Consider the following 14,525-nt stretch of genomic DNA (forward strand, 5'->3'; position numbering starts at 1 on the left):
GCTGTTGGTGTTGGACAGAAGAGAAATAGAGATAGAGAGACCGGTAAAAGTGGAAAGAGATCCATTAAGGATGTTCCACTCTATTCTGGGGACGCAAGTGCGATGTCATTAGCCTCGGCGCGCGTGCCTAAGCCCATCATTAGTCGCGATTTTGGCCTTTTTCCTCGCTTCTTCTGATCAATAGTTGCTTCCCTTACCGGGATTGACTGTATAACGTCACACGTTTTACTTCTGCCGTAATGAGGGTGCTGGTGATATTGGATTCACATTGGTATCTTTATGATTCTGTTTATCGCTTTACTTAGGATTTGTACTTTTTGATCCATACTGTAAATTACACAAATATAGTAAATACGTTAAAACGTATTCTTACTTGTTACTTCATAATCACATAAAGCATATCTTGGAGACTGTGAAACTGATGTGAATGTGATAAAATTGGATGCTCATTTCTTTTATTAGAATTCGTGCTCTTAAAAATCTCGGACCAAATGAGTGTAAGGAGAAAACTAGAGCCTTTTGTTCGGAAAGTAAATCCCAGCCTAAAGAGAACTTAATACTTTGGAGTCGAGAGAGAAGAAAGGATCAAAAGAAGGATATAGAAAATTATTCGAATCCATTGGGAGGGCCTCGCGGCAATTTTTGCAGCTCATTTCTTCCACCCAAAGACGGCGGCGGCGCGGGAGATTCTTTCTCCCGACGTACCCATATACTTACTTCTGGTCGACTGCCGGAATCTTGACTCTATTTGCAAGATGAAGCACCGGAAGCCGATCTTCTCTCTCATCTCTGCTCTTGAAACTTTTGTGCACCTCTTCCTCCCGTGTATTATCTATGTTCCCACCGTATGTACAACTTTAGGCCCCAGCATATCTTCTTCCTTCTCCAATGCTTTAGCAATCCTTTTAAATTCACTCAAGAGTATTCTAATATTGTGCTCTCGGTAGTTTGGAGCCACTGTTGTACACCTTATATTGGTATCCGTGTGAATCCTTTTTTGTCTAGCTTATTTGTTTAATATGCTATCATTGTGTGTCTCTTTGCATGTAATAATATGTTGTTGCAAGCTATTAAATCCAATATGAAGATCAGCAAAAATATTTTACTTACAAGTGATATTTATAAATCATAGAATTTTGTGTAAAACTTTGTTAATTAAATTGTAACCACATAAAATTTTTCCACTTTTTCAATAACTAGTGAGGAACATGGAAAGGTAATCGTACCGGAACGGATAGATTACTGATGAATTGATACGCATGCGATTTGTAAATGTCGGTTCGTACGTACGCCCTGGCATAAATTATTCATGAGGATCATCTCGCCGACTTTTCGATTACATCGTCATAGAATTTTCTGTGTTGTTTCTGAAATCCCTTTTTTCCATCCGGTTTTTGCAGTGGTATTCTTTTTTTCTTCTCAGCTATTGTTAATATTATTAATATCAGATTTTAACCGAAAATATTTGGAAAAATATAATTTAATACAAAATTACTTCTTGCTATAAAAGATAATGTAAAACATCTGTTTGGATTTGCATTTTGTATCTCATCAGAATCTATTTTCTTATCCAATGAAAATATCATTAGACAGAGTAGTTGTAAAGCCAAGTCTAGGCAAACCGAGTCTCTGATCCACTTTGGGGTTATGCTACGGTCAGTTTTTTCTCCAGTAAATCCTATATACGTTAACGATGATCCAATTGAGAGATACAGACAAGAAGGGGACAGACCTACTCCCTGATTGACCAATAGAGTTACCATAATATTTTCGCATTTATGGAGAATAGTAAAATTTTCTTTGTGGCATTGTTGAAATTACGTGTAGCGGTATTATTGGCACTTGTGTGAAAAAATGTTTATAAAATCATACAGAACCCACAAACATCAAATAATTGTGACAGTCACATCAGCAGATAATTTGGTATACTTTTATTGGAATTTTTGTTGATTTTAAAGCGTTGTTAGGAAATATTACTCGCATTAAAAATACTTAATAAGGAAGCAACGTGATAGGTATTAAAAAAAAAAAAAAAAAAAACTAATGCGTTATAAACCAATTGTTACCCCTCTTTCTTACGCAATAACAATAGTCTGGCGTTAGCCCACCAAACAGTTTAGGAGATATTCGAACACCGATGCTTGTCTCGTTTTAAATATCACGTTCACACGAGCGTTTTCGAATTCCTCGAGGGATGACGTGCGTACCGACACGCTTTGACGAGGGGGCGATAGATTTGTCTCCTGGGGGGCTCCAGCGTGCGCTTTCTCAGGGCCTATGCATTATGATAGACGCATCAAAACAGCAACACATCGATCAACCGGCCTGACAGTTTTTAGATTGCGCGGGCTAAAAAAACTTTCAACCACCATCCGTCAGTCCACGTGCCCGCCTTTAGCCTGGATTTTTTGAAATTCGTATCAGACTCCCCTCTTTGCTTCTCTTTTTCCAGAAATAATAATTTTAGTCGTTTAGGAAGAAAAAATATTGCCACCCTACTGCCCTACAAGTCCCATACATCAAGAACACACATATATTTTATTTATCCACGCAATTACGATAACTTTGACTCATTTGGTTCCAAACTTCAACAGTTGGCCTCAACTGACGAAAAAAGCTACGTTGATCAAAACGTGGGTCGCAGAGCTCGTTACCGTTTCGTTGAACAACCCTTTGAACTTTTCTGAAACGGAGCATCGTCATCGTTAATTCCAGCTTTTTCGGATCGGAAACAATAAAAAGAGGATGACAAAACGCTCGGTCAAACGTAACGTTGAGAACTCTCGATCGACACAAATATCCGGGAGACTCCCATTTCGCGACTCCACTTTGAGTCATACCGAACAAAAGGAGCATTGCCGCGCGCGAGAGACTCACCGATGTCGTATTCAGATCAGAGAGAGAGAGAGAGAGTTGAGGTCCGAGGAAGGGAGGAAGAGAAAGAGGTAGGTATTAATTAACGTTCCTGCAGCGTGGCACCGCCGAGCTTTGATCTACTCTCCTGATTCCCCGCCAAAGAAGGGGGAGAGGATCGCGTGGGCACTGAAAGGAACATCCAGCCTACCGGCCACCGAGCAAGCAACAGCATCAGTTGTGATGATTGTTTTTGTCCAACGTAGGAGGGGATGGACAAAGTGAAAAAATTCGAGATGCGGTCAGGAGGTGACGCTCATTCGAGCCGATAATGGCATTTGATGTTAATCGCGAAAGCAGAGACAGCGAGGGAAAGGGCTTCTGTACCAGCGCGCATGAACGAGTTGATTAAATTCAAACACCTCCAACGCATACCATTGGCTGTGCGTGTGTGTGTATGTGCGTATCTTGTACCAGTGTTCGTACTGTCTATCTCTCTCTATATGTTGGCATGCGTGTGTGTGGATTCATGAATGTTTGTCTGTACGTACGTCCAGGAGTTCAAATATGCTCATACATCGGCTTCTACTCAAAGGACGGAATGGCCAAGACCGCTATGTATATGGCTCTAATAATACTCGTGCATGATAATAGACGTGCCATTGTCATCCATTCTCGTGCGATCTCTTTGACGCGAATGCGGTCAGCTGGAAAAAACGACGCCAAAAATTAAAAAAATCTATAACCCACTGTAAGGTCCACCTCTCTTTTGGAAACCTTTGTGTTGTTTACTGATGTATGTTTGTATGGGTCGACGCTTCACTAGTGACGATGAGCACTGTAAAGGTAGTGTCTGAACTATCTACCAAGGGGTCAGTTGCTATGAAATCAATAATTTATTATCGTTGACGAGATGATCCCGTTTCTACATAATTTTCGTACGGTTGTAGCCGAACATGGGCTTATTTTTACAGTGGTTTATGAATGATTCTCTTTTTTTTTCATAAACTGAACAGTTCAACGGTTAACCAAGTAAACTGCTAATAGGTGGTGTAAAAAGATCCAGGGGGACTCGTTTCTGTAGAAAGATAAAGCAATCGCACTCAAACTCTGTAGGACTCGACGACATACCGTTTTTCAAGTATCATCAATTAAAACATTAACTCCGCATGCAGGACTAAAAACTTTTTGGACTAATGAAATCACGGGCACATTTCTTGACCTTTCTTTTTCTCTCTGTCTCTATTGTCTCTGCAAAGGCCGTAAGAGCATCAGCACTGCGTTCGAGATTAATGAAGAGACGGTGCGTTGACAGGCAGAAGCGCCAAGAAGACAAAGGACGAGGAAAAAGCAGAGCAACAGCGAAAAGACGGACGGTGGGGAAAAAACGACTCTGGGTTTTATCGCCCACCCCTGGAGCGTGTACAGCCGAAGAAGAGCTACTGGCGCGCTCATTAACATCCGGACGGAAAATCCGCGAGATAAGAGACGTCGTGCCACCGTTAACGCGCGCGACATATACAAATGTTCGCCTGGCCCGTGACCGGTGAGTGGATACAATTAATGCGCGACAGCAAGCCACCCTTTGGCCCCCGCTCTTTGTCCGTAGGGAGGGTTGAGCCAGCCGGAAATTAGCAGAGGAGATGCCTCTTAATTTTTCATCGCCGCAGATCTTCCTCTTCTCATCCGGTCGGCTCTCGAATTAAAAGAGATGCTCTTTTCTTTGGCCCCGCTCCTCCTGTGACCCGAAGTGTGGGGCGTTACGAGAAAAGAATCGACTTGATAGATAAGCTCTTTCTGTATCTGGCTATTGTCGTTGGGACAGGGTGTGCGGCCTTGCCGGAAACATTGACTGATCGGCCGAGACACCCTCGGAATATATAATTAGTTAGATAGTGGCTTTTCTGAGCAGTGGGAAAATTTGATCGGGGAAAAAGAAAGAGCAGCACCCGCGTGGAAATTTGTGGATGCGTATAGCGTTGCACTCGATCAAATGATCGATTTCACGCATTGTAAATACTCGTAGCTCTCAGGGGATTGTTGTAACATCGACTATTCCATTGCTTCAATATGTTAGTGATTGTAATATTAGTTGTTTAATATTTTTGTAGATTTTATTCATGCGATTAATTAAAATTCAATAGAAACGGTTTGTAACAGATCATGAACTGTAAATGTCTCAGTTGTCAACAATGACACAGTCGTCTATATGATTTCTGCATAAATTATTTTTTGATTGATGTATCAATAATTTCTGCAATAAATTTTATATTCTACTGAAGGTTTTTAATTCCGCATGTACAGAGGGAGTACGTCAATATGATAAGTGAATACCAATATGTACCTTACTAACAAAGTGCATTGTTCTATCTTCGACACTCATCAAAAAGTCATTAGTGCAGTTATACGAGTAGTAAAATATTGGCACTGTCACAATTTTCAATACAGACTTAATTAACTGTATTTGTTTTTATTGGTATATTCACTTTTCGAAAATTATCATCTAATAAATTTATAAATGTAATTTACAATTAGATATACGTACACTTATTTGAATGTTAAGCAGTGTATTTGTGTGATAGTGTGATAACATAATTGTACATTATAATAAACTATGTGTACTACACGTGCTCATAATCTATAATTTTGCTATGTTTTTTTTTATTCAATTGATTATGGAAATTGTCGATGATTTGGACCCCTTCCCCCAATTGTTACAACAATTTAAAAGTACTATACAACTTTGCAGTGAAAAGTAGTTGAGGCTACTACTTGCTGCAATCAAACTTTCACATGCTACTCAAAATCAATAAAGCTTATTAATAATGCAATAACCAAGTAAATAAATAAATTAATTTATGTTGAAAGCACAATCATTACTTTAACACAATTTTTCTTTCTAACCGAATACGTATACATACACACGTATCCTTTCTCTTTTCTCGTTGCCCCTCAGTTGTCATGGTGGAGATTACTGAAGGGTCAAAAATGACTACGGTGACGTCACATCGACATCGTACTAGCTTACTAGGAAAAATAAGCGCACGTCGCTGTGATTGATAGGCTCATTCAAATGGTTATGAACCGCGTTACAAAAAGCGCTTACGGAACTGAGCCTCGTTTTTTTATCTCGCTATATTTTTGGCTTTTTCGAACACTTAACGATCGATCGGTCTTCCGTTTGTCAAACGCTTGGATAAATAAATTATCAGGATATTGTGGTCAGAGCATAGCAAGGCTAATGGAACGATTTTCCTGATTCTTTTGACGTCCCTGTGCATTTGAATCATCTCATAGAATTTCTTTTAGTTGCGGGGAATCGGTAGATTGCTCGAAAAATTCCAGATGTTAATGTGAAGGTATGTATGTTCAAGAATGATAGTTGCCATTAGTCCGATGTCGATTCACACAAAAAAGCGTGTTGCGGTACTTTAATGCGTTGATTTTTAACATTGACGATCTTTATTATTTATGACTTGTGTTTGAAAGAACTTTTTTGTTTGGAATAAAAAACTTAAACATAAGATAGTGTTACGTAAGGAAGATATTCGTAGTAAAAATGTTTTTTAATGACTAGGAAAGTTTCTTGCTCTTTTGAAAATCCCAGCAGTTAACATACTTTTGTTTTATTGAATTGCTTAAGAGTGTAATTCATATGATTAAGAATTTTTTTTGAAAATTGTATTTACTTGAGTATATCCTCAAACGAAACAACGTGGAAAAAGCCATCCACTTTGAAAAATAGCGGAAAATTTGTCAGCTTGAATACGCAATAAAACCTTATCTCCTCTGCCCTTTTACGTCTAAGTTTTTACTTTTTTTTCCCCTCCGGGAGAATCGGACAAACAAGCGGTCACCCTGAGTCCTCGTGGACCAATTTCCATTGATGATCTCGCATTGGCACGCTCCGACCCCCTGGCCCTTCTCTTCTTCTCTTGCGCCGGTAATCTATCTAATTCCTCAAACAAGTCGAGCGGAAAAAGTCACTTTTCGTCGCACGCGTCAACAGGCTACCGCCCTCCCGACTGCTTTCTGCTACTGTCCGGCTCCGAATTGGGTCGTACAGCATTTTTTTTACTGTCGGTTGGCATAAAAAGCGAGTGGCATTGAAAAAAGAGCGCATTGGGGGAAAACGATTCGACCGTTCTTTTTTTTTTTTTACATGGCTCGGTTCTCGTTCACTGCCACATGCGAAGGTCCAGTCGCGTCGACAGATAGACAGACAGACAGACGAGAAAATAAAAAAAGGACACAGTAGTGGACGCTGGTAATCATGCGTACAGAGGGTGGATGAATGTACGTAGAAAACCGAGAGAGGGATAGGTACGAAGGTGCAGGGATGCGTGAATGATGGAAGAGCTTGCGATTACACCTAAATTTGGTTACGTGTACGCGCGTTTGGTGAAACATACACACGCAAAGATGATTGCGAAAGAGGGAGAGAGATTTTGTTGGACCAATCGCATTGGATGTGCCTATCGACGACTCATTTTTGCGCAGAGAGTAATTAATTGGTAGAAAATGAGCCTTCGATGCGAATCTACTTTCTGGCACTGCATTCGTCGTATTTTAATGTAATAACAGTTCGGATGATCATTGCAAACTGATATTAATATTGAAACGATTTTAATGGCTTTTGTTGTGAATGAGAAATTCTCAATTAAAATAAATCATCATAAGAATATCTTTTCTAACGCATTTTTTCTAACTTGAAATGTTTTTGTTTAATATTGTTCAATTGAGTGTTTTAGTTGAAAAATTATGCAATACCATCAGAAGCTTGTTGTTTTAATTGTTTTACCAATACTTTAATTTTCATAAAAAATCCAATATTTATTTGGATTTGTTTTGGAATCAAGTAAATGTTGAATCTCTTGCAAACAAGAAAAAAAGCTCGATACAAGTTTAGAAAGAACATCGATCGATCACTTTGTGAACTTCAGTACAGCTCGGCTTGCGTCCACTCTGATAACAAAAAGTGCTCTGGTCTTCTTCCCTCTTTTTTTACGCAAAAATAAAACTGCTGGCTCAACCTCTTCAAACGTGAAAGAAAAAGTGGATGGAGTCAAATTTACTTTATCCTACCTGATGGCTTTCTACAACGATGCGCTTTCAACAAAAAGACCAAGTTTTTTTATTTTATTTTTTTTCGTTTTCTCGTCTTAGTCTCTCGATTTGATCAAAGAGATCAAGGGACTAATGGATCAAAACGATTTTAAATACTTTTTGAGTTATTAAATGAAGTACGCCAAATTTTTTTGACTTGAGTCAAACCAAAGTTTATCTTTTAATTAATTTTTTTGTTATAGCATTATAACATAAATATATTCCATGAACACCAATAAAAATATACTGAATTAAAACTCGGTGCATCTTTTGTTGCATTGGTTAAATGTTTTTATGCAGCTAGAAAAGTTGTTGATTAAAAAATATTAGTAAGCAACGCCCGGCTGTGCGAGAGTTTCGTGTTATCAGATCGAGTGGAAGTTGAGCGTGAGATTAAGCGTAATCCGAGACGCGCACCAGTAGCGTAATCTCCTGGCCTGCCTATACGCATTGAAACCACCCGTTCCTCCACTACCACCTTTACGTCCTAATACTAATACTACTGTACCTCTGCAAGCTTTGTGTGGACAGTCTACTTAGAGCGACTGGTATGAGAAACAGACACACAGAGAGAAGATTGTCTTAGGAGTGAAGGCTGCATGGAAATAGCAGTCGAAATAGGAGCGCTGGTAAATAGGTGTTAATGCGAGCCATCCAGAACACGTGAAACCTTATGTATACAGACATTGAGTACGCGAGGGCTAGGAGAGGAACATAAGGAGGGCTAGTCTTTGATGATTAGAGGAGGACTTGTAGGTAGCTATGCATGGCAAACACAATAGGCCCGGGGGGGCTTTCGAGTAGCTTTGAAATTATTTATGCTGATGGGAAGTAGCAGAGTGAGACGCTCAAGATAGGAGAACGTCTTTTGTGGTTGCTCAGAGGTATTTAGTTTTGAGTTTGATGTTTTTTTTCATAATTATAATGACATGCAGTGAAATTTTTATTTCTCCATTTTTATGATCAGTTGCCGAAATTATGTATGATTAGGTACGATTAAAAAAATTTCCTTTGAGCTTCAAGTTGTAAGAATAATAACCAAACTCTACCATCTAAAAAAAGACTAATGAAAACTGTGGATATAAGGTATAGAGTTAAGGATAAATACTGTAAGGGTAGTATAGAGGAAGGAGGAGAGAGGGAGGGAGAGTTGAGGGAACGAGCGAGCATCTCCCAAATGCGAATGGCCGAAGGGACTGCAAGTGTTACTGTTGCCTATTCTTCGGAGGATTATCTGGAGACGCGTATAGGGCCGGTCCCCATTGTTTAAAGCTATGGCTGTAATTCAGGGCTACTCGCAGTGCCGTCCTCAGGCTCAAGCTCAAAGTCTCTGTGCGCGTGTAACGACAGAGTGGTGTGTATATACTGTGAGATAACCCGATTGAAATCGATTTTCTCCCAAGCCCCAATAGATCGGATTTCGGATTGTTTATCGAACATCACCGCAAATCAAAATTCGCAGATTTAAAAAATTCATCTCATCTAAAACGGGTTTTGCACTTATCGAGGAATAAACGGTTTCAAATGAGTTTTCGCGAGGGACAAAAGCGAACCGAGCGTCGAATGGCCAATGGGCAGTAAAGCTATTGACTATCTTCAAAGCAGCTCTCTGAAATAAATGAAAGCCAAACAAAAGAAGCGTAGCCAATCGTTATCACGTCCACTATAATTTACCTTCAATGGTCTATTAAGCTTTCCCTCTCTCTCTCTAGCGACGACCAACCGGTTAATCGTTTTCCCTTACAGTCGGCGCGTTGAATCGGACTCTCTCTGAATAAATTAACCCACCGTATAATTAAATAACGAAGTTCTCCGTCCCTCTCTTTTCCCGTCCATCCACGAACACACTTGGTCCAATACACTTTGGGCAAACACACTCGCAGGGGGTGCCGGAGGAAGAGGTAGAGCTCCTCCAATCCAATCAAACATTTATGCTAAATCACGAAACAATCTGAACGCAATCAGCAAATAAAAGCAGAACAAAGAAGAGCACCACCTTAAGCCCCGCTGCTGACGCTGTTGGTCATTTGACTCTCCTATTTACTTTCTCGGACAACTTTCGGCCGGACAAAAACTTGATGGACATTCCACGCCGGACAAAAGACCCGCCAGAGATTTTCGAGTGCCCCTTGCGCCTGCTCCCAGCCACTGGCTATGTAAATTCTTTGAAGAGCCGAGCCAGCGAGCGTCATTTGCATGGGTCGCGTATTTTACGCAGGCGAATGGACAGCGAGAGAGAGAGAGACGTGAGATCGAGGGAGGGGTGATATCGCCCGACGCCCCCGTCAGCTGGCGTTTTCGCGTTGATTGCCCTCGTTTATTAAGATTAAAACTTTTCTCCAAAGAAAAATTTCGCTCACACGTTAGTCCACGAGCCGCAGTTCAATATCGTTAAGCCTCTGCGAATATTTTAGATGGTCTAGTGTCTAAATCTCAATGTGGTAAAATTTGGTAAGTATGGTTAATCGTAAATAAAATTCCAGCCAAGTCATGTTAAACGAAAAAAACAAAAAAAACAAAAAAAAAACGAGCTTTTGTCAGAGATCTAAATCATTCAATCAAGCTCTCCATTTCGAGAAACTTGACATCCCCTCTCTGACTACGCGTTATTTTACCAAGTAGCTCTGAATTCACGTAATCGAAGCTAGATTTTCTCGCGAGCGCGCATGCACATCCCCGCATTGGAAAATAATCATTTGACAGCCTGCTGACACTCCCACCTCTCTTTCTCCCTTCTAGCTTCAATTTCAATATATACACACACACGCGCGCGCAAAAGCCACTCGGTTATATAATGCAATGCTTGATTACATCGCTGCTGCTGTCGCGCTCACACCCCCTCGCGGAATAAAGTGTTCATCATTTATCAAACTCAAAGCCCGTCAGCGGCGCCGGCGGACACGTGCCTTTCTCTCGTTTACTTTTCCTTTCTCTCTCTCTCTCTCTCTCTCCTGTTTCTCTCGTTCGTCGCCAGCTCTATTTTCATCTCTGCGATTTGTATTATTCTTATCGCGGTCCTCTCCGCTCGCGCTCAATTATTCATCTGTCAGATTACCGAAGAGCGGAATACACGGGATCGATGACAAATAATACGTGCTTTCGCCTAGTATGCGCGTAGACACATATTCGGAATAATATAACGATCGGTATGTGTATATTCCACGTACAATGTATTTTCTATTCAAATTCGTTCTGTGAATTCTAACAACACTTGATCATCGCTGCTGCCTTAAATTATCTTATTACCAACCAAGCTTAGTTTGTACCAAAAAATCGCATCATATATCCACCACTTGTTTTGTGATGGACTTGGAAAATAATAACTGTCCACGCACTTGTAGTGCACGTGTATAAGCCCCCATTGTGTGCACTCGCTTAGTCGATCCAGGCACAGTGGTGCACTAAAGAGCAGTACACATGCATACGTTCTTTACCGATCCCACGACACGAAATATAAAAAGAGAGCCCAGATTGGCCAACCATCAGAAAAAAAGGGTTAGTTGTATGGAGAAAGCAGGCCTCAGGTTTAAAACTCGAAAAGTACTTGTATCCACCGAGCAGAAAAGAGAGAAAGCAGAAAGAAGTGGGGGTTCGAAAAAAGGAGGATAGGGTCCGCAAAGCAAGTACGAAACATTGGAACGGAGTAAAAGTTGGAAGGATTTAGCGAACTCGTCAAACGAAGGGGGTGGGTTTTCGCGAGGCGATTAGATTTTCAAACGAAATCCACGTGCTTGCACGGGCAAATTGTGCATGGCTCGAGAGCGGATTTTTTTTCTCTCTCATCTGCACTGCTCCCTCTTTCCGGCTTTTTTTTTATTTGCTGCCTGCACATGGAGCTGTTGCGTCGAGGTCGGTCGAGGGAAGGGTGGGTGGAGAGGGTGGGCCCTGAAGCGAGTGCGTTTTTTAACATAGATCAAATGCATTTCACTTGCGAAGGCTGGAACGGGACGAATAATGAAAGAGTAAATCTGGGCAGGGGCTGGGGATCGAGGGAGGAATTAGCGGTCTGGTAAATAGAGCGGGAGCAAGTACAAGCCGGGCTGAAAGAAAAAAATTTTTGAACGCAGTCGTGAGTCATTCTTGTTTAAGATGATATTTTTATTTGTGACTTATGCCATGCCAACGGTACTGCAGTGCATTGTGCACTAGAGTAAATTGACAAAATGTTTCTTTAAGGAAGTTTTTGCAATGAGTTGAAATTTAAACCAGTATTATTTCACGGGGATACGTTTCGATTGACTTTGAATAGAAATTCAATCGTGCATACATATACATTTATTTGAAAACCAATCTATTGTACTTCTTAAACCATACCAAGGATGAAAAGAACGGGTTGAAGTGGCATCGATTGGAGAAACAAAGGGACGGTATGCGACTTGTACAAAGAGATAATTTAAAAAGCTGCAGGCAGGCGTACCTTGCATTTGGTGTACGCGTAGGCTGTGCGTCTCAAGAGCTAATTAGAACACAATGAAGAGCGAACCGTTTAAGCTGAAAATCAAAGTCTTTGGAGTCATTCGCTACTTACAAATTATGTAGGGCTCTCAGAGCTACTGCGTATTTTTCACCCTTTGATACTTTTTGTTGCCTCAAGTCTCTTTTTATTTTTAAATTTATTCTTTGACAGAAAAGTATTCCAGTGTACATTATGTTTCGATTTGAGTTTTTCTGAATTTTTCTAATTTTTTTTTTATGAACTCCGTGTAATAAAAATGGAAAAACAGCAAGGAAAAAGAGAATTTGGAAAATGAAATATTTAGAAATTACGAAGATACTGAAATTGAAAGATATAATTTTATAGAGAAAAAACATTCTCGTCACGTGAAAAATACAAATTCAACTCAACAACAATAAATTACACAAAAGTTGAAGAATATTAGATAAAATTTCATTACAATCTTCATAAAATAGAACTTAAACGCAGCGTAGAATCAAATGAAAGCCTTGAAGCGTCAGAGTGACATGAGCACACACAGTGCCCCGACCCACTTCGAGCTTTTATTTCGCCAAAAAGACTGGAGAACACTTGGAGACGCATCGCAACGAAGTGATACCGAGGCGCTCGCAAGCAAACCTTCTGTCCCTCTCAATCTGAGCCTGGGTCCTCTACTTTTTTTTTTCTCTGGCACTCGATGAAAATCATCGTTCGTCGATCAACAGCGAGACAAGGATCGGGGTGGAGGATTACGCCTCGTAAAGATAAGTGGAACGCAAAATGTCACCAGAAGAGCTTCAAGAGTCTCGATGAAAGAAAGGGAGAGAGAGAGAGAGAGCGAGGAGCACTTCGTTCGGCTGCGATTTAATTCGAAGAGAAAAGTGAACGAATGGAGTGAGGCGTAGGCAGTGGTGAACAAGGATCGGACGAGATGAATTTCAAAGGCTCGCTGTAATGCTCAATCCTGCGTTTGTGCAAATGCGAACTGACGACGATGTCAACAGGTTCACGATCTGATCCCTGTAAAAAGGGAGAATAGTTCGAGGCGTCTCTTTTGACTGCACTTGTGGCTTTTATTTTTTGTATTCCAAATCAACTCATTGCTATTGTCATTTATAATATAAGCCGCATAAGTACTGCTTTGTATGATTAATCTAATGTTTTCTGACCATGGTTTTTATTAAATGTGAAATGATCCAATACGATGTTACCTATAATGATTTAAGTTCAGCTCCATGTGAATTATCAAAAAATCTAATAGAATGTATCCAACACTAAACTAAAAATTCATAAATGCCAAAACAGGGATATTACGTAATAAATCACGTGAATTGTAAAGAGAAGAGTGAGGGGGCGACTCGCATCCCATCTTCGATACCGACCAGTCTTCAAGCTCCGCTCTTCTTTAAGTATGCTGGTCTTGGGTGCTAAAATCTGACCCCGTAAACACTGACCGCGACATAAAACTTTGACGAAATCCTGCCTTCTAGTCGTAAGGCAAACAGCTTTGATCCTCTTCTTCGATCCTCAAACGTCCTCGAACGCGTACGCGCATCCTAAATCACCACTACTTACATTTGTACATTCATGGGCGCGGTTTTCGGAGGAATTTTCAACAGGAGACATCGTTGTAAAACGTAGTCACCGGAGAATGTTACCAGCCAGTGCGGGCTGTTGTATCTGAGGCTGCGGTTGGTTGTCATCGCCGCGATTCTCCTGTATTTGGCTATCAGGCGACAGCTGCGTTTCGTCTCTTCGCTCGCGGTTAGCCTCATCGTTATCCTTTTTGATATCTGCGTCTCAAACAAAGTGCACTTTCGTGGTGGTGGTGGTGGAGCAGTGGTGCCTGGGATTATGGTGATTGTAAGGTTCATACCCTTAGCGAGGGCTTAGTCAAGCTTATTGAAGACGATGAGTTAGTCATATCGTGGTTTGAAATGATTGTTAGAAAAATATGAAAAAACAAATTATCGAAGATAAGTGACAGTATCGGTAACGTCTTATTGTTTAATCCAAGGTAGTAAAGATCACACGAAGCGGCGCTGTAATTCCTTGGCATCCACTTTGCTTCTCACGGCAAGCAATTAGGCGAGCGAATGCCAAATGAAAACGTCAAAGCCTTCCTGAATCA

The sequence above is a fragment of the Copidosoma floridanum genome, unplaced genomic scaffold (assembly GCF_036245765.1).
Source record: "Copidosoma floridanum isolate Cflo_tuat_1 unplaced genomic scaffold, Cflo_Japanese_pri ptg000029l, whole genome shotgun sequence".
Taxonomy (NCBI): Eukaryota; Metazoa; Arthropoda; class Insecta; order Hymenoptera; family Encyrtidae; genus Copidosoma; species Copidosoma floridanum.